Here is a 21,192-nt window from a genome sequence, read left to right on the forward strand (position 1 = left end):
CCCCTGATCCTGCTGCTAATTGCTTTGTTGGCAGTGCATTTCAGGTCCTCCCTCTTTGGACTAATATTGTACCAATTGTTTTCTCCTATTCAGCTAAAGAACCAGAAGCAAATTTTCCTTTGTTGGCTGCTATTGACCTAGTGGGAAAACACTATGCAGATGTAGCTTTCAGTCATCATTTGAATATGGCAGAGGAGGAAGATACTTTAACCTGTTCGTGTTAAGACTAAATACAGGAATGTGCATGTGTCAGCAGGGAAAGCATGTGACCTCACTATGCCAAATCAGAGCCTGCCAGAGCCCTCACCACCCAGTATAGTCATGGATGGGGTCAGACTTTATGTGCTCAATCAAGACCATGTGCTCTGTGCTTTAAATACTAGACTGTGCTGGGGTTTTCTGCATTTAGATTTAGCTCTTCTGCTGCTGGAGCATTCTAGTATTGTGGTCTCAGGTGCTACAAGGTGCCTGAATAAAGAGACACCAACCTGCCTTGAAGATGGCTGCTTCAGAAAGAAACACAATGGATAAAGTTCAGACCAAAAGGATCTAAGCCAGCCTTGCTGCTGTGGTGTGCACCTGTCTGCCTGGCAGCCTGGCAGTGCCCAGCAATCACCCCGAGGGGTAGGAGTGCTGCTGGAAAAGGGACTGTCATGGGATGTCTTGTCATGAAGAAGGCAGGGTTAACCTCAGGTAAAATACACATGCCGTGTGTTTGGGAAAGTGTGGGATAATGAGCCAATAGTAAACCTAATGTCTTCTGTCACCAGAGAAAGAGTAACTCAGGAAGAATTTGTAAATTGGCAGAGGCATTACAGATGTCAGTGTGAGATGTTTATGGCATTAAGGGTGTGAGAGTTTAGTACTGGTCTGAAATTTTCCACCAAGGTGTTTTTTCTTAAGGGAAGATTATGCAGTAGTTTTCAAAGGGATAGAATTTTGTGTGAGAGAGACTCTCACCCTCATATTCAGAGTGTGCTAAGTGTGATAATGGCATGTATGTACCTGTCCTTCCCAGTCTTCTCTTGCTTCCCAGTACCTGAGCCATAAATCTGAGATTTAAGTGCTGCATGCCCCTTTGCCTGTTGCAGATCAGACACTGATAATTCACTACAGCATTTTCTGTATGTTTGGCCTTGTGAACAGGAGTTGCACTGTCTCAGGCTGAATGACAGCTGGCCCCCTCTGGCTTTGATAGTTCAGAGATGTCTGTTTTTTACCAAATGGAAAATATGAAAAAAAACTTGTCATGGAGTACTTGGAAAACTAGACTTGCTTCTGATCAATGCAGCTATCCCTGGCAGAGGGATGGTGGGAGTTGATTGAACAGCAAGAAGAGAAAATAGTGGGTTGCAAGACAAACCCAAGAAAGCTGTTTGATGCAGCAAAGGAGAGAGAGAACTGGTGGAATGATGCATGGAGGGAGTAGCGTGCAAGAGTAGAAATAACATATCAGGTAGCAATGTTACTTTGAGGAAGAACAGAAGTGCCAGCTCCACAGATCGACAACTCAGACTATCTAAAGAAACTTGCCCTGGGAGAGGTTTAGACAGAAGCAACCCAGTTCTCTTGCATTATGCTTCCAGAGTGGGCAAGAATGGCACTGAACTGAATAAGGCCCGTGGGAGCACAGAAGGCAACTGTTGATAGAAACCTGTGTGAGAGAGACGAGGACCCGGGCAGAGCTGCTGGGTTCAGAAAAGGGAGGATTGAAGAAGGGTGCAAGGACAGCTGTTAATTTGGAACATTCTGAACGTGGGGTAGGATCTAGAGACTGTGGGAAGGGCACAAAATGGGTGAGACTGTAAGGAACTAAATCTAGCTGGGAGGGGAATGGGAATAAATAGCACAGGACCTCTGGTTAGTAAGGGAGTGAGAGAGAGGACATGATATCTAAAGAACAGGCAGAAAAGAGACAGAAGGAGGGGGATTGCCTTTCTAATTACGGGTATCTGTAACTTTCCTGAGATATAATGGGCAGAGGATGACTAACAAATGGCTGAGTCACTGAAACCATGTGACTGAGATTCTAAATTCATCTGCTAAGGGGCTTGAATATTCACATAAAGCTTAGAAATTTTCCTCTAATACTGTTCTGGTGCAGGTGATCCTAAACCTCCTATACCAAAAAAACTTTCCAGCTGCTATTTGGAAATATCTATCTCAGTAAATTGGTCAATATTCATGTTGGCAGGCAAGTATATTACCTTATTCCTCCACTGCTGGTGGAGAAAGCCACTTTTGGCCAACTAAAAAATGGTCCATTTTTATCCATAGAACCTTCTACAGGGAGCTTTAAATGGAAGGTTGTTTGAGCCTTCACCATAGCAATTTGGTAAATGATGTTGCTTAGAGTCAGAACAGTGTTCTGCCAGCCTTTGTAAGACAATTTATTACCACTAACTGTCTGCTACTTGTAGGATTTTCAGATACTTGATGTTTCATGAAATAAGGAGAATGTGTGTCCTCTGTTTCAAGGTGCTGACTACTGGAAGTCTTTATTTCATGCAACGTTAATGTTGGCAAAAATTGGTAGAACCATCAAAAGAAGTTATTTATCCCTTCCACTCACCTTCCTCCTCCCATGTGACTTAGATTCAGGAACTGATGTAGGTTAAAATTATCCGTTGTCCTGGCCATCATCTGATTAATCAGGTACAATCATAGTTTCCTGAACTATTTCAGATAATATGTTTAGAGGAAAGATATAAATGTGAAATTCACCCCCCCACACGCACACACTGCTAAAGAATGGGATAATTTATTTTCTTGATAGCAATTACTGAAGAAATAGAGTCTGATGGAAACCAGGATTAATGTCCCTCCCCAGCTGAGCTGGAGTTTCTGTGCACAGTTAGGGAGATTTGGATGGCAGTGAGCTTTTGTGAGTACTGTTAGATTAATGAAGTTTCCCTTCTTTTGACTTAGCAATCTCTAGTTTACTTGAGATGAGTGAGTTGACTCACTTTTCCCTTACCTTTTTGCCATAACGGGCAATAAAACAAGCAAGCTGGCTACTGAGGGCAAATCTAGAGCACGCAGGCTTTTAGCCTCAGGTCTAGGACATTAGTCACACGCAAATTGGTGATGATAAATCAGTGCCACCTGGCTCACTAAGCTGCCTAGGAAATCACCAAATGAAAACATGATTTTTAAAAGTACACAATTAATCCCTCTCACCATAAGGAAACTGTCCCAACTTCCGTGTTTAGCAGCATTTTTCAGAGCAGGAGCTAGACTTTTCCACAAGGTTCCCCTGGAAGTTCCAAGGGGTTACCTGTCTCCTAATCCCTCATTAGTGTTCTTGCATCCCTTTTTCCTAATAACCAGAGAGTCCCAGCATCTGATGCTTTTATGAAACAGAGAGGAGGTGGTTCTGATTCTGTTTCTTTGTAAAAAGTTATACTGTCTCAATTCCTTGGATGGTACACAGTGCTCTGAGCTTCTGCCTGCACAGTAACTGGTTTTAAACATTTCTGTTTAATCAAGAGTGAAGTAAATGTCAGAGATTCAATGTTCTAGATCAACAGTTTCCAGCACTGATACATCTTAATCAAGCAATTAGGTGCCTTTTTTTTTGTTATTGTTTGGTGTTTTCCAAGCTGGAGAAGGGAACAGATTTGCTGCTTTGCTCTGATGACTGCTAGCAGCAGTGTTTGTTGTTAACAGAGACATGTACACCTAACCACCAGTTGGCAGGTGTTAACACTTTGTTACTCGCTATTCCCACATGCTGAGGATTGTGGGAAAGCTGTCAAGCTCTCTGTCTTGTGTAACACTCAGCTTTTACAATAACAACAACAACATCAACAAGCTCTGAACAAATTCAGAAGCTCTGTAGGAATGCAGTGATGCAGCACTAGCAAGGGAAACAATAGGATGGATTTTCCTGGCTTTGATGGGAGGTAATATGAGGCTTTGTGGAAAGTTTGAGATGTTTCCTTATCTTAGCTTGCAAGCAGGTAGATGGAGACTGAGTGCTCTTTTTTTTCTCCTTTCTTTTTTAATTGGTGATGTTGTCTGATGTTTAGAAGAAACCAAGAATGCATTGCGTGTGCCCCAACATTTCTAGTCTGCCTCTGACATTTGTACTTGCCCATATTCAGGAAAGAAAGCTATGAATACAGCATACAAACAGAGAAAATAGCACAGAAAAGGATAGGAATGGTTTGGGGTTTTTTTTGGGTTTTTTTTTTGGGGGGGGGGGGGTGGGAGGGGTGGTGACTGGTAAGCGAGAAATGAGAATTTTTATTAGAATAGTACAACCCTTCTGGCAAGCTCAAATGTGCCCAGAAGAAAATGCCCTCTGTGAACTTTAAGTATTATTAAAAATACTTCTTTTTCTCTTTTGCTTGCTGTCATTCAGGTGCTCAAACATACCCTGACTTTGCAGCCACAAGGTCATGGTTTTTAGTTGAGTAATCCAAAGAATTGATTTATTACTGAAGAAGTGAGGTTTGATGGATTTTTGATTTACATGAAGACAGAAAAGGAGTGGGAGGTGCAAGGCAGCTGCAGATTGGAGTACAAAGCAGAAACTCAAAAGAGCAAATGGGCCAAACCGTGCAATGGATTAGGTGAGCAATCACTTTATATGGATGATTTTAATAGTGCTGTGCTGCATAATTGCACCCCTTCCTCCCAAACAGCATAATACTGATTGTTTCTTGAACCTGCAGAATGATGCTCTGAGTGAGGAGAGATTTCAAGCATTTGCTTTTTGATGAGAGTATTTCAGATGAAGGGAGCATGATCAAAGGAGGGATCATGGCTTTTCTGGCATGTAGGCTACGGCTGGGCTGCCTTTTGAGCACAGTTCCAAGTTTGGGGTCATCCTCCAGTTCATCTTGCATCCAAACTGAGCACTAGCTTTGGATCAGCTTTATGACATGGTAGGAAAGAAACTTATCCTTGCACTGTGGATGGGCTGGGTTCAGGATAGGGCATTTCTTGAGATACACTCACGATGACTTGAATCCGCCAATGCCTGGCAAACACGAGGAAATATTCCCTGGCAGGTGGGTTGGCCAAGTTCTTTCCCGGGAAGGTTCCTGCTGCACAGCAAGGATGCTCCATGAGATACGGAGGAGGTTGAGCAGCAGGATCTTAACAATACAATTGCACAGTCATATTTTAGTGGCCTGCCCCCAGGTTTGTGTTACACAAGGCAGCGTTGACACGCCTTGAAGACTGTGACTTTCAAGTTAATTTTAATTCTGGAATACAGGTTTGAGGTTAGTCAAAATTTAGGGGCTTAATGAAGTGGGATGTGCAAGACAGCTGCAGAAATGAATGGATGAAATCCCCCGTGTTTTGCATTGGGTGGGATTCCAGTGGTCTCTCCTGACTTCACAGATCCCTGAATCACTTGCAATAAGCACTTTTTTTTAATGGACTTCACATTACTTTCTCGACATGAAAATCATCCCTGTACCTGTGCACTGCTTTAAAAAGCCTTCGTGCTTGCAGAGCCACCTCCTGCAAGCTGGTTCAGAAAGATTTGCCTGCCAGACTTGGGGGTCAGAGGGAGGTACTGGCATGCATACATCTGCATGTTGTATTTCCTAACTTCAAATTTCTCTTAAAAATTTATTTGCTCTTGCTTGGCCACAGGAAGCCAGTCAGGGGAGTCACTAACATTGGCAAGATCAATATGTAGATGAAATATTAATAAACATATGTTTTGTGTGGGCATGGTCCTGAATTTGTTCCTGCACATATTAAAGGATACTTTTGTCTTTTAAAAACCCTAGAGAGAAAAATCTTCTCACTTAGGGAAGCCATGGGGAAAGTGAGAGGAGAGAAGACTGATAATTTAATGAATGGGACTCATAAGGTAGGTTTGACTTCCACCATGCACCCTCTGTTGATTAATTAGTTTGTGCACAGCTTGTGTTTTTTTTAAGTGGGGACATGCACGGTGATTTGTAGACTTTTCAGGGTTTGTTCTTGAGGTGCTCAGGTGAAAAATAGATGATTTAGTGCAATAAAATTGTAGATTTGATTTCAGGGTATGGCTATAGGCTGACAAAAGACCAAGTTAACAGGCATTAAGAAAGTCCTTTCTTGAGATTGCAATTCTGTCCTTCCACCTGAAGGGCAGGCATAGCTGTGAGCACAGTCCCATCCACTGGCAAGGGGAAAAATGAGTCATCCCATTTACATGATGGCCAATAGCATTTCACTCTGTTGTGCAACAGGTTGGAAAAGGTGCTTGCAATCCCCTCCGTGTTCCTCCGTTGTGGGGTGAGATCTCCCTGAAACAAGGCAGTGGTTTTGCAGAGATCATATGATCTCCTCTGCAGTTGCTATTTTCTGCCTGTACTGTGGGGGTGCCTGGAGGGCTTGGATATAACTGGTTTGGGCTATAGGCATACCCACGAGTCAGTTCCTCCTTAAGGATTAGAACTGTTGTGCTGATCCTGCAGACACGAGACCTATCGCTTAAGGTACTTGATTATATGAATTATCTGAAGGACTACAGCTGAGCTTCGTGGCTTCTCAGCACCTTAGCTGCCCTAGTTTGAGCAAAGTCATCAGCATTTTGTAGGGGGATTCATATTTAATTTGGATTTTTTGATCTCCATAAGCGTAACAAGGAAGAAAAGGTTTCCTGAACTTCTGGCAGAACTCCTGCCTCTATTTTTTTTTTTTTTTTTTTTTTTTTTCCCCCCCTTCTTTAGCAACTTCATTTGTTTCTCTTTTTCCTTCTTCTTTTTCCCACCCCACCCAGCCTTAAAGAGTGCCGGGAAATTCTGTACTTACCCAGCTGTACTGTCTGAGGAAAGCCAAGGGGTTTTTTTTCCATGCATCAAAATTATAATAGTTTGAAATTACTTATTAACTCTCTGAGTTTCCCAGAGAGAAGACATCATATACTTAACTGATATGCCCCTTGTACTTAGACAAAAGGCCAAAGGTTAGGGCAAGTGGATACACGTGACAACTTTATCCAAGTCCTTGAGGATTTCCCATTCACTAGGTCACAGTTTCATTCTTTTTTTTTCAAGTGAAAACAATTAACATGGCTCAAGTAAAATGGGTTAATTTATTTTCATTGCAACTCTCTTCCTGGTGCAAACTCTGCAGTCTGTGGACAAAGAAGATATAGTTGTTACTCAGATGGCTGTCTTGCCTCAAAACATGCAGTGATTACCTCAAATAGCTCACCTCAAACTGGGTCATTGCTGGAGAATGCGTATTATGAAATAGTTTTAGAACAAGTTGATTTATATGTTAGCAAATGGATCAAATAAACATTTCCTTGTGTCTAACCACTGCTGCTGTGTTGATGACAAAAATGTGTTATGGATGTTTCTGTGTCACTTCATAGCAGTGTGACTTTTTTCTTGCTACTATTACATGAAGTTCCAAAACACTGCCTTTCTGTGGGTTAGTACTCCTTTGCTCCACTAGCAAGGGAAAAATGTTTGTTTGAACTGGCAGGAAGCACTGTTATTTAATTTACTGTGCTTTTTGGTGGGCACATTATATGCTGTGGGCTATGGCAAGTGATTATTCCCTATATAATCCTGCAGCGTTCACAAGCGTTTGCACCCACATCAGGATGGGGAAACCTTTATCAATAAAAACTGTGACCTAGAACTAAGTATTACTGCGTCTGGAGCTTCCAAAATGTCTGGGGAATGCTCAAGCAACAAAAAATGGTGCACCAAAATAGAATTCTGCATGAGAAAGCCTCCAGGCTGCAATAATATTTCCTCAGCCACCCTCACTGTTGGGCCCTTCCTGGCAGAGCTGGACCACATCCACAGGTCATGTTGACTTTGTCTGGATTGATGGTGTTTCAGCAGCTGTCCCCTGCTGCTTTCAGGAAGCTAGGTTTGGAGCCATTAGGTGAAACAGCCCTGTAAGATTAAGAACAAGTGCCAGTGCCTGGCAAGAGCAGCGGTATGATTTTATGTCTGAAAGAGCAGCATCCAGGAACATGCATTGTGCCCATGCCCATGTCTGGGTGTGCCAAAGAACTCCACAGGAAGAAATGTGGATTTTGGGGGCAAATCTGGGGCAAATAGGTCTCCAGTTGCCTTGCTCTTCTGACCCCATAGAGACTTCCAGCTGATGTGGTGCGTAACTCCCAAGTCATTGTCTAGCCATTGCCTTATGACTGTACGGGTTCCTTGCTGGGATGAGATCTGTGCCCACCCTTGAGACTCTAGTGGCAAAAAAGCTGTCCTCCCTAATGCATTGCTTGCTGTGTTGTGTAGGTTTCAGGAAAGTATCAGAAAAGAAATGGAAAAGGGGTCTGAATTTCCCCAGAACAGGCAAATTAATAGAACCTGCCGAGCCTACAACCATGCATAAGAAATCTCTCCTTTTCTCCTGGGTTTGTTTATATCTCACCTGCACTTCACTGCCAGACTGGTGGGACTTAGAGCTGGGAAATAGTTTTTCAAGCAGCAAGTGTGAGCTGTAGAACTTGGAGAGTCAAGGAATGGTCTTCTCTCATCAAAAGGTCACTCCTCGAGTACAGATGTTTCACACACCTTTGGTTTGATACTAATTAATAATGTGGGTTTTTGAATAGTTGGATCCTAAGTGGCAAATACTTGGATCCAGGTGGTAACTGGTACAGATAGCAGAAAGTGAAAAACAACTGTGCTGCCTTTTTTTTCCTTGGGAACTTAAAAATTCCAATCTTGCTGCATTAAACTAAGTCATGCAGAAATGCTCCAGCTGTTCTTTGCACTGTGGAAGCCAAATTCAGCATTTTGATGGGTTTTTTCCTTTGTTTTTGAGAGACCAGTTGTGAAACTATTTGATGTCTTAGGTAACAAAATCATACCTGTACTCTCCTTCCAGTTATTTGGGTTTTCCTAGTCATTTAATTTAAGGTGGACTCCTGGCAGGTCATTGTGTAAAATACCAAGTTCCCCAGGAGGTAAACTGGTCAGCCTTCTTTGTAAACTGGGATGTCCAGTAGCACTGGCAGACTTCTAGTCTTTTAGACCTCCTCTTCTTCTTTTTCACTGAATACTCTGATGGCAGCTGAACTCACAAGAATTTTGGTGAAAAGCAGCAGAACACACCAACAAATAATTCCTGTGGTATGCGTTCTGTTTGTAATAAGAGTTTTATTTGGTACAAAGTGTGGTGAACCCTTCTCAGCTCCCTGCATTTGCAGGAAGAGGCAACTCTTATTTTAATACTCCTAAGGAAGAATCCATTGAAGTATTTTTTTATTATTTTGTAAATTAGATGTGTCCTATTTTTCCTAGCAATTTTCAGTGTGAGAGTACTCTGAAATGTAGATCATAGTCATTATGGTGTTTTAACAAAGGCTTATGTCTCTGCTTAACAGTGAGTTTCCTGCCCCTCACTTCCCTCTCAGTGCATACAGAAACAGCAACACTGAGTTTGGGAACACTTACTCCATAGTATTGATGCCTAGAGCAATGCTTATGCTGTGGTTTCTGGATGCATGATCAGGAGAACAGTACATGCTGTATGCAGCAGCTTTACCTGAGCAGCTCCAAGGATTGACCTGGACACTGGGTAACCTCATGCTTACATGCCACATGGGTCAGTCCCCTATCCCTCAAGTAGGCATGGACTTTCAGTGCTCAGTTCCTGCTGGTTTAATGGAGAAGAAAATTATCTGTGTCCATTATCAAATTATGTAGAGTCCTTTCCACAGGGCTTGTAATTTCAAAGTCATTCCTCTTGTTTCAGTGAAGCTATTTGAGGATTTCCAGGGTTACTAATAATTTAAATCTAAGCCTTTTTAACTTAAAAGTTAGTCAGCTCTCATAAGGCTCGGGCCAGGTGACTGGTGAAGGTCACAGCAAAGTGACAAGTGCAGCATTATCTAGCCTGTTATCAGTGACTGCACCAGGCACAGTTCAGTACCTGACCATATGACAGCACAGTAGCCGGTTTTGATCTTCATTTTCTCGCTTTAATTGGGTGGCCTTTCTCATGTCTCTCCCTGCCTCTAGTCTTATTAACTCGTGAGCGTGGAATGGACTGGCTGAGATATCAAAAGACTGGGTACTTAAGATGAACAAAACCATACAGCAGTTTATAGTAATTCAAAGAATATGGAAGCATTTGCTCTTTCTGATACCACCTGCATTGCGTGCCAAAGATTGTAATGGGAACAAAAATCTTACAATGTTCAGGAGGGGGAAAAAGCCTTTTTGTGGAAAAAAATTAAAGAAAAGGGCAACAGAAGTTATCTTGGGATGTGAGTGAAACGGAAACATTGGTCATGAACTGAGTGAATGAGGTGGATCTAATTACTGTGTAACAAAACAAAGGAAGATGGCTTAGCAGCCGTTTAAATTGCAGGTAATTAGCCCTACTGCAGTGCTATAGATTTGACTGTTGTAGGTAAATGTGGAAGACGTCAGTCCAGTCCTTTTTATGGGATTTGCCAGGATCACAGAGATACTCATAGACAAATTCATCATATACTATTATCTCCAAATATGTGTTAATAATATTCTTAATCTTCACTGTATTTTCTCTTGGGCCTATATGCTGCATGAATATTTCTTGGCATGCCTACAGATCTCTAATTGTTTGTATATTTGGCTTGCCTTAGGCCTACTTTAAATGAAGGTATGCAGGAATCTTTGCTATGTATGGGATTATTTAAGTACCATTACTGTATCTGTGTGGTATCGTTTATCATGCGTCATACCATTCCAAAAAAACCGAAAACAAAAACAACCAAAGAAAATGCAGAAGAGGAATCCTGTTGAGTTTTTGATCAACATGATATAGTGAGGAATCCAGTCAGTGATATTCAAAGGTGTTAGGGCTACCTCTGCACACTTAAAATTCTGTTGGTTGAACTAAACATTTATATTTTTTTCAGAGTTGCCTAAAAGGGTGTAGGGCTGTGCTTGCAACTCATCTAGAAATGCCCAAAGTAGCTCTAAGCTACCTTGTCTGATAGCACTGAGTTCAATGTGGACATAAGTCTTGCCTCTGACACTTGATAAATACACAAGGGACACTTTCTCTCAGCTGATCTTACTCCTTAGTCTGAACCAGACTGAGCTACTGTTTTTTTTGCCTCCCTCAGCAGTCTTTCCTTTGGATCCCAGCATTATGCATGTTGCACAAAGCAGTGTTTTACGTGCATTGGAGGGCCCTAGGTGCCTCTGGGGATGGATAGCCAGCAACTTGAATGCACCTGCAGCAGTGCAGACTGAGCTGGGAGGCAGAGGCAGACATAGATCAGGAAATTGGGCCCTCTAGACAGAAAAAGAAGTTATGAAATATGGTGCTATAAAAATTCTTCTGGGGGGGTCCTCAAATGATTGGCATGTCTCTTTTGTGCTTTATGACATTTCTGGCATGACAGAGAATGGCAGTTCCATTTTTCAGTATTCAGGGTTATTTATTGTGTGTCATTGTCTTTGAGTTGGCTGTTCTAGACAGGTACTTTCATGTCATTTCCTTATTCCTGCATTGTTGCTCTGCCTTGCTCTTTCTGTGTGGAAAAAGAAGACAGGGTGACAAAAATGTGCTGGTGGTATTTGCCTGAGTGGAATACTACAGGAGCTGGCTTTCTCACAGAACATTTTTGCCTCTGTGGCACCAGTACTCAAAGCAGGGCAGCAGAGTATGCAGAACAGAGCCTGTAGAAATCTGTCTGATCATGGCTGACACGCTCTGATTCAGGAACAAGTGCAGATTATCAGGCTCAGTGCTGCACCAGTGGCACACAGAAATGTTTGGAAATGGTCCTAACAGTGTTAGTGTTAAGACTATGGCAAAAAAAGATACTGAGCTGCATGGATTTGCCCCATAGACTGTATGTGGCCCTCGGATCACTACCTGATCCCCCTAAATGAAGTCATACCATGGTTAGTGTCCCTGACTCAGTTCCTATTGTGTATTCTCTCTGATGGGTCAAGTTGGACAGAATTCCAAACTGTTCCAAGTGGTTTGAGTGCAGTGATGTGCTGAGTGGCCTGACCTCAGTCATGCTGAAGGGCATTTGTCTTCAGTTCTTCAGCATATAGGAGTCTCCAGCCCTAAAGCAATGGGCAGACTTCCCCAAAGCCAGGGAGGAAAGCTAGAAGAGTGGCTTCTTGCCATTTCTTTTTGGTCCGTTCAGGTTAAAAATCAGCTTTGCATGTGAAGAAAGAGAGGAGGTCTCTACTGGCTGCTTTTCAAGAGACTTGCAACTTTCTTCTCCTCACTTCTGCCAGCAGGGTGTTGTGGCTTCTTTTCCCTTTCACATACCCTTGCCCTATTACAGACCTACCCTGTCTCTAAAGATATCACAAAGAACTTGTCACAACCCTCTGCCCTGACCCCCATATCTTAACCCACTCTTCCTGTGCTCCCTCACTTGTTTTCCTCTTCTCTCTTTCCATTTCACCTCCTGTTAGGCAAAATCTGTGCTCTGTGGAACAGAGGCTGCGCGTGGGCTGAGAGAAGAGAAAGTATTTAGACACCTCTAAGCATAGTGTCTTCTTGAAAAATAGCCTAGTTATTCTGGTGAAGAAAGAGAAACAGATCTGATCCTTAGCCATCACCACGGAAGTCTGTGCTGCTGCCACACTTCAGGCAGTGCTCAGTTCCTGTAAGAGGAGCAGGTTTCTGGGGCCAGGATCCAAAGTGCTCCCCATGAGTCTCTGGGAGTGTCAGCAGATTCCTCAGTGAGCCAAGAGCGGGGCCCCTGTGCATGGCCGGGCTCGCTGACGGCACCTCTGAACTATGCGTAGGATTAGCTGCTGTCACACGTGCAGCCTTCCTGTAAACCCAGGGTGTTCAGCTCCGTCCACTCCCTCGGAGCCTCGCAAAGGACGGGGCTGTGGAGGCGTTGGATCCGCCGGAGGCTGGTGCAGCGCTCTGGCTAGCACGGTATCTCTGGGTGGGGAAAGAGAAGGACAAGAGTTGTGAAAGAGGCTTTTTAACTTCATTACTTTCTTCCCATACCCTGTATCCTGTCTGTGGAGAGCGCTTAGCAGACTCATGGACCTGCACTGCCATGTGAGTTGAAAAAAAAGAAAAAGTGATGGAGAGTGAGAGAAAACCAGGGGAATCCATTAAAAAATGCCTCTGCTACCTCATTAATCTTTTGCAGCAAATAATATATGCAAAACTTGGGCTAGCAAAGTCTCCAAAGAATAACATTTTTTTTGGTGAGGTTTTAACAAATTAAAGAAGTAAATTAAGTCAATAGCACAGCAGGAAAGTGCTTGAAGCCTCCAGGATTTGTATATTTTACCATTGTTCTAAAAATAAACTGGGGGGGGAGGGGGGAATTTAAAAGTCTTTCAGTTGAAAAATAATATTTGCTTTAAGTAGCTGTGTTTGGGTTTTGCTCCCACACAGTGCTTCACCACCACCCCTGGCCCTGAGGCTGACTTTTGGAAAAAGAAGGTGGAAAATAGTAGAAGCAGAGGTTGCAAAGCCATGTGGTGAAGGGAGAGGCATGCTGGGCGTTAGCGGGAAGGATGTAAAGCAGAAATTAAAACCCTTGTGCCTCACCCCACTGCGACTGCTGAGACAAGGCATGTGTTAGAGATTAGCAATCAGCTTACTGGCACCCTTAGGCCCAAACCAGTGGGAAAATTTCTGGCAGCTTTGGTCAGTTTTGGAAGAGAAGTGGCTGGCACCCTCCTCTTGCTATACTGTAGGCTGGTCATTATTTTAATGATCAGAACAAGGCTTCCCAGGTTGCCAGAAATCAGAGGAGTTAAAGGCTGCCTTCTGATTTTCCTTTTCCATGCTCCCTTTTGTAATTTGCAGTAAAGTAACCAGAGTGAACAGCATTACGGCTCTGTCTTTTCTTCTCCCCTTAAACTGACCACTTCCCCTCTCATCCCAGCTGCAACCTACTAAGGGAGGCTTCCACTGCCTCTCCTCCCTGGGCTACCTCCACTTCCCATCTCTTGCTTGCTGTCATTTTTTCCAGCTCCACCCAGGCCTTGCCTCACTCTCTAGCCTATCCCAGAATTGGAAAAACTGCTTTTTGATCTATTATAATTTTTATCAATGATCTGCAGGCAAACAGCATTCTGGAGAGAGGTGTAAATGATGGGTAGGTGCCCTAGCTTCCTGCTAAAGATTATCACTAGAAGAGAGATTTAATGAATTTCTCCTACTCCCACCATTGCTCATGCTGAAGCTGAGAGCATTCACATTAAAAAAGAAATTAATTAAAGGATGGCCTCAGAGTTGCAAAGGCAAGGCTGTTGTTTTCTAGTAGGTAACCTGCAACTTGACTGGAATTGCCCTGCTACTCACACAAATTTCTCAGTAGTGGGAATTATGTAGGTACATGAACAGTATAAGGAAACACTGTTATTCTGCATAGCTTTTTGTTGATGACTTCTGGCACTTGTCCTTCTAACCTCAGTTGCTATCCTTCTAGCATTGTCTCAAGGGACTTGGCTACTGATTTTATGCAGATGACCTGTGCATGGGGCAATCCCACGTGCACAGCAGGAATACACACATATGCACACACTCACATGTGCACGTGCATAACACTTTCAAGTCAGCAAATGCCAGAACTCCAGCTACCCCTGGTATCTTCCATTAGTCCCTGTGGGAATGTTTCTCTGTCATAGCATTTAATTATGTATGCTTCTGCTATTTTCCCCCCTTTCATCCCTGCCTTGTTTCGTGCACAGAATGGGCTGTGCTCAATTACTGAGCAGCAACTCAATATTTAGTTTTCCCCTTACTGTTTAGTGTGTGGCATCTACCCTTATTTATGGTACAACATTCAAGTCCTTCTCTGATGACAAAATGGTTAATTCCTTCGTGAGCTGTTCTATGTCCTCATCATTGCATGTGTAACTGTGGCTACACAAGTGCTTTGTGGTGGAACTTGTTCTGATACTTGTTCCCAGCCCCCGATGGTGCCCACTTACTGCCTTCATTCTTGGGATGGTTTTAGAGTAGAAAAATATGCCAGGCAAAGCTGTGTAATTTGCTGTAAAGGGAGGTAGCTGTTTTGTTTTTCTGCTAGTGCATGTTCTGTTTTGTTAGGAAAGCTGTGGGTGAACAGCAAGGTGTTTTATTCTGCCTGCCTCTGTTCTGAAGAGAGGGGAAAGCTACCCCTTCTCAAAAGGCCATGGGGAGGGGAGAAGAGCTTTTACAGAGGGCAGTGTGGGGCATCCTATTCTACCTGACACATACCCCCCAAACTGGAGCAGAGCTCTTTGGAAACTCCCAAGCATGGCACTAGGCCATGACATCCCCACGTGCCCCTCATAGAGGTTCTCCTGGGAGCCAGCAGGAATGGTTCAGGACTGAGCTGAGCACTGAAAACTGTTGGATTTAGGGAAGGTTTGGGAGCTCCTTAGCATGTGAATACACAATAGCTGGGAAGATGAGGTGGGGAAGGAGTGGTGAGCACTGTTGGGGTTTGTTTTCTGTTCTAAGATTTGTGTACTCTTTGTTTGCAGCTGCCTGAACTCACATCTGTGCAGATCCTAATCCCTTGGCATGCTTGGGCTGCTCACATTAAGGAAAAGGTGTGAGAAGACCTCTTCAGAGTGCTGGCCAGCTTAAGATGCAGTTGCAAATGCAACCAGTTTGGCAGCAGCTGGATTTCTTTTTCCACATCTGCCTGCATTGGACACTGCTAAATCTTAGTTGCAGTCCTGGATCTGGGGCTCTGTAGAAAGCTTCTGGCTCTCGCTGATTACTGTGCTGACTCCTGAGTATTTTGGGAAGGTAGGCTCTTCATGGTGTTGGCATTTTCCCCTGAGAAGAAAGGGAACACATTTGGTTCCTGCAGGGCTGCAACAGCAACCGTGGCCCGTAAGGAAGACCCGAGACATTGTATGGTATTGGATTTTAATGACTAAGAAGGATAATGCTTGCTGGGCTGAGGATGACAAAGAATAATCCCTCTTTTTCTGCAGATAGCTAGTCAGCAAAGTGTTAAAAGTGTTGCTGGTTGGACGGGACTGAGGCTAGATCAGTATTTAGCATAAGCCCCTAGCAGGCTGTGGAGAAGGTCTTTGAGACAGCAATGGATGGTTGTAAGTGTGGGCTTATGTGTGAGGATGACTGAAACTAGTGAGGAGGATTCCAGGTGCTAACTGAAGGAGAATAAATGTTCTCCCATCTATAATGTTTTGATGAGGTTCTCCTTTCCATCACCTTAGGAGAATGTTTTGTGTTTGAAAGGCCAGCAGGTGTATCCAATCTAAGACATTGTTGGAGGTACATGACCTGATCCAGGTTGTCCTGAGCAGGTGACTAAACAAAGATGTTCCTGAAGTGTGGGAGCCACCCTTTAGCAGCCATCATTTAAAACATGGGGAAACATATTTACATGAGTGATGTCTCAATTCCACCACTGTGGGAAAAAATAAATACTTACTCATTGCCCCAGCTGCTGTGGTGTGTGGCCCAGGCTTGGCAGGAACTGTGGTTCAGTCTCCTCTGAATTGCCAGCTCTCTAAGCAAACTCTGTGTTATTGAAATGGAAGAATCTGCTTTCCACTGGGATTTAAAGCAATTTGTGCTGAGTGCTGGGAGTTTTCAAGCTACCAGATTTTGAAATTGTCTTTGTTAAAACAGGAAGGAAGGGGATCCTACAGCATAGAGACTTTGAGTCAGTGGTCTGGATTTACTCATCATGGGGATAGAGGGGAGATCTGCAAGTGGTTTCAATATGCAGACAGCAATGTTTGTCAAGGTAGGGACAGAGATGCCGGGAGACTGCCCTGTAGCACTCACCATGTGAGCAGAGAGCAGTTGTGTTGTCGCGTGTTCCCCTCATCACTCTGATGGCTGATTCCAGCCTTGAGTACCAAAAATCTGTAGCAACAGGTTTCTGGCCTTAGAGGGAGAAGGGGTAGGAGGTGGGCTTGAAAGAGGTTTATAAGGTTATGTCACACTAGAAAACTAATATTTGCTTTTGTTTCCTGAACAGTGTATACCAGCTTAGGACAGGTTCTCTAGAAGAGACCATAGGATGCATGTGGGAAGACAGGCTGTACTGAAACTGAGAAATGCTTTATGGCCAGCAAGCTTAGAAAAAGGTTTAAATTTTTGTTAAAAGAGGACAGCTTGGAAATTGGGTCTGGTTCTGAACCAGAGCTTAAGCTCTGTAAAGGGCATACATGGGGTTAAAAAGGGTTGGTCTATGTGAAGGATATTGCACATCTATCTAGCCTTGGATTTGAGGCTGATTTCTGTGATAAGAACCATCTTTAATGTAAAGCTGAAAAGATATCATAAAGATGAAAAAGTTGGAAATAAAAGAAGCCTGGCCAAATTTTTTATTTACATGGGCCATGTAAATCTGTCTCTTGAGCTGTAGTCACTGATCTATTTTTACTTTCTTTGCTTCCCAGAGGCAAAAGTGACAGCTCTATACCAAAAAGGCCAGTTTTCCCAGCACTTACCAAAACCAGCATGAGTTCCTTAATGGCCAATGTCACAGAAATTGCGTGTGTAAAATTTTAGAGAGAATTTTGTAAACACCGATGTTGTGGAGAGAAAGGGCCCAACTAAACCCCAGGCTCTAGATAAGTTTGGATCTTTATCTACACTTGATATCATGTTATTGTGATCTAGGTTCCTCTCTGCTTGATGTCTTTCCAAGATTCCCCTGTATTCATTTTATCCTTGACAGGCTAGTGAACATCTACAGGCACTGTATCAAAAGGTTTGGAAAGGCAACAGCTGAACATAATCTTCAGATAAATGCAACATACCATGGCCACATAAAAACAGTCTCTCTCATGAACAGAAAAGTGAGGCCTATAGCTCTGAAAAGCTTTTGATTTAGATTTCTCCCTAGAGAGTGGTGAAGATCAAGTTATCACAGCTGTGATCCTGTAACACAGGGTGCTGGGCTGTGGAAACTCTCAGGTGTATATCTGAAGCTTGGCTACTCACAGGATTTTGAGGCTTGTGTCAGGAATGCCCTGATGGGTGGTATGCTGCTAGGGCTTCATGACTTGAGCCTTCCCCAGATTAGCCAAAAGAGAAGAAATGGGCTGCATATTCCACCCCTGATGCAGTATAAGCATAGAAACAAATGTATCTATCTCTGCAGGGCCACATTCAGATGCACATGTTGGTTCCTCAGTGCCAGATCCTGCTATGAACTCTAGCTCTGCATGCTGTTAGAAATGGCAGAAGGAGACAGATATCTGTAACTCTACACATGCACAGGATTTTATCTTTTTTTGACCTGCAGCATATGGTGGTGTTTGCTTAACCCATAGAAAACTCACATACCCATACATGATGTGACATGTATTTTCCTCAGAGAATGCAAACCATGGTTTTGAACTGAGCTGTATTTGTTCCCAGATTGTCTCCTTTTCTGCTGCATAGATAGGAAGGTATGTTTGGTATTTCTGTTCTTTTTTTTTTTTTCTTTTCCCCCCTTTTTTAAAAACAATCCCCTAGAAAACACATAAATAATTTGGAACACATACTTTATGTCAACTGTTTCAATTATTTTATCTCTATAGAGAGGGCAGAGGCAAACTCAATTCAAACAAGCAAGGGGAGGAAGATGCATTGCAAAGTGATGGCTGGGGTTATGCACAGATGCATTTTTGACTGGTAAGCCCAGTTCAGAAATGTGATACCTGCGTTTTAATGCTTGGGTACTGTGAGTTGCTGAGTGCACATAAAGAAAGTTGGGAGCACTCTGACTGCATCTGTGCAGTCACTATTTGTCCGTGACTTTGGGTCTGGACAGGCTTCCAGATGCTCAGAAGTCCCACGCAAGTATGCTGTAACAAGAGACTCCATTGGAGGGTGCTACATTTCTTGGCATTCCCTAAGAATTCAGCCCCTTATAAAATATGAAGTTTGGGTCACTTTTTGTAAGGGGCAAGCCAAGTCCAGGCTCCTGAAGTCAGATGGAAGTGCTCTGTTGAATTAAAAAAGGAGGTGGGTTGGACCCATAAGACACATCTGCATCTTCCATGCAGATGTGGCCATTTCATTTGCTTTTCCATCTCATGGATTCTTGACTGATCAGCTGCTGAGAGAACTCCTGAAAGTTACTTTAGTTTTCAGCACACCTTACATACTCCCTATAGTTCATGTTAGAGCCCTCGTCCATTTATACGGAGATGTTCCCTCAGGCCCCACTGACTGTGCTTCAGCATTGCTGAGAGAGCCTGTCCCTAGTCCTTTGTAGCTTCTTGGTTTACTCTGATAACTTCATAAGCCATATAATTTTGTATATCTTCTGACACAGTAGACTTAAACCCATTTCTATTTTACCATGGTGGTAATAAATGTCACCACTACTTGTCTACCACTCAAGTCCTGATATGCACTGCAAAGCTAAAGACAGCAAAACAAACTCGGTAATACCCTAGGCTGTCATGTCCACAGCATACAATGCAGCAGGGCAACTCCATCTTTCGAAAGACCCATTACTGAGGATTATTTATCAGCCCTTTCTCAAAAACCTATTTGAAGGACGAGTCACAGTGTTGCTGTGAATATCCTGTCCCAGTACCTCATTTCTCTGCAGTTAGATTTCCCCTCATGTCCAACACCATTGTCTTTGATGTAAATCTTGTTCCCTCCTCAGTGGCCACAGAGGCAATCAGTAACAACCTTTTGTGTACCAGATACATGGGGAACCCTGTAACATAGATGCTTCTGCTGTGGTTACGTGGAACCAGAATTTTAGGGGCCTTTCTCTGCCATGTATTTTACATCTGTCCTCAGAGAAGTCTGTTAATCTCTATATTTTGATACCCCAAAGGGGTGCTGTGAGGGTACATTCCTTGGTGTTTCCAGAGGCACTCAGATACTGCACTGACAAAGGCTACATAGGTGAACAGAGAGAGAGAGCATGCATACGTTTATTAATCTGGTAAAGGACTGATATTTAACTCAGCAATGCTCCCAAACAGAAGTAATTATCAGCATGTCTCTTATCTCTGGAATTTTGTTTTCTGCTGTCCTACTTTGCTTATTGGTTTGTGATTTGTTTTGCAGCTTCCTGGAAAGGAGAGTTTTAAGAACAAGAACAGAAAAATAGTCTGGTGAAAGTTGTAACTGGCTCTGCCTGTCTGTGCTATGACAGCCAACAATATCACCTGCTGATGATTTACAGATTCCTGGGAGATGCGTTGCTGAGTCTCAAAGAACTGGAACAAGAACAACTCGCTCAAATTGCTTCCCGTGGAACAGCATAATGTATCCACCCGCTTCATGCTCTCCTAATTTAGGACATGTGCATGTGTAATGATGAACTGGCCAACTGATTGTGTTGCTGTAAATCTCGTTCCCCACCTTACAAAACACCCCTGACTGACCCCTTTTTCATGATAGCTCAGTGCAGCATTTCCAGTTCACTTATTGAGAGGGAGAAAAGTCGCACTAGCCACTTGCAAAAGCACTTCTCCAGAGAGAAAAATGCAACATTTTGTTGTTTTTATTTCATTGGGCAGCCTTTTCAAGTTCTGTGACCCACTTTTGCTTCTCTTTAAGTTGTGACCAGTATTTATTTATCCCTTTTTGAACACAATAACTTAATTAAGAAACTAATCAGCAGTGTTGAACTGATCTTTCAACTCACCCCTATCACTGAAGGAAATTTATGAATGCATAATACAAGAAAGGTCCTATTATCTAAAAAGCTTTCTAATAAAAGCATTTGGCATCTAAAAAGTAAGACTGGAAATTCTGCACTAAATTTATAACGTAAATATGTGAACATTATTTCCAGAGTCTGAAATGTATCCCAGCTGAATCTAAAAAGCTTGTCTGTATTATTTATTAGAATAAAATTGTTATCATTTTAAAGGATTTCCAAAGTGAATTGTGTATTTTGGAGTCTGAAGGACAGATTGTAAATGTACCTGTGTAATAGAGAGAAGTTGAGTGGTCTGGGCTGCCTCTTCAGTCAGTGGAGAGAGGTTGGCATGTTCCATTTTCTTAGGCACTTATCTTTGGATGGAAATTTATTGGCTGATCATCTCAGCAGGGCATTAACAGGATGTCTGTAGTTAGTCATTATCATCATCTGTTATTTCCAGTTCCCTTGGCTTCAGACCAAGAGAATAATTCTGAATGCTACCTGGGGTGGAGGCACCTTGGGCAGAAAGTGACCAGATCCCAAAAGGAGAGGCCCCTCTTTGCACTCTTGCTCAACCCTGGGAACTGAGCTGCTGCTGGTTGTCTAACAGGACGGATTCAATAGGACTTTCTCCTCTCCTCCAGCCATGTTCTGAGTGAATGTCAGCACTAGAC

At 43.0% G+C, this 21,192-nt stretch overlaps 1 long non-coding RNA gene across 4 annotated transcripts; it reads left to right on the forward strand.

The window, feature by feature from the left end:
• The first annotated feature begins 324 nt into the window (after window positions 1-324).
• LOC121674677 lies at window positions 325-20,748 on the forward strand. Of its 4 annotated transcripts, none has more exons than XR_006019772.1 (4): window positions 325-693; window positions 18,235-18,308; window positions 18,441-18,534; window positions 19,936-20,748. It is a non-coding gene; the product is annotated as an uncharacterized LOC121674677 (long non-coding RNA). The 4 variants fall into 4 exon arrangements; XR_006019773.1 differs by lacking the exon at window positions 325-693 and adding an exon at window positions 11,973-12,975; XR_006019770.1 differs by lacking the exon at window positions 18,441-18,534.
• The last annotated feature ends 444 nt before the right edge of the window (window positions 20,749-21,192 follow it).

The sequence above is a fragment of the Corvus kubaryi genome, unplaced genomic scaffold (assembly GCF_017639235.1).
Source record: "Corvus kubaryi isolate FWS band 111438036 unplaced genomic scaffold, C.kubaryi_AGA036_p1.0 69, whole genome shotgun sequence".
Lineage (NCBI taxonomy): Eukaryota > Metazoa > Chordata > Aves > Passeriformes > Corvidae > Corvus > Corvus kubaryi.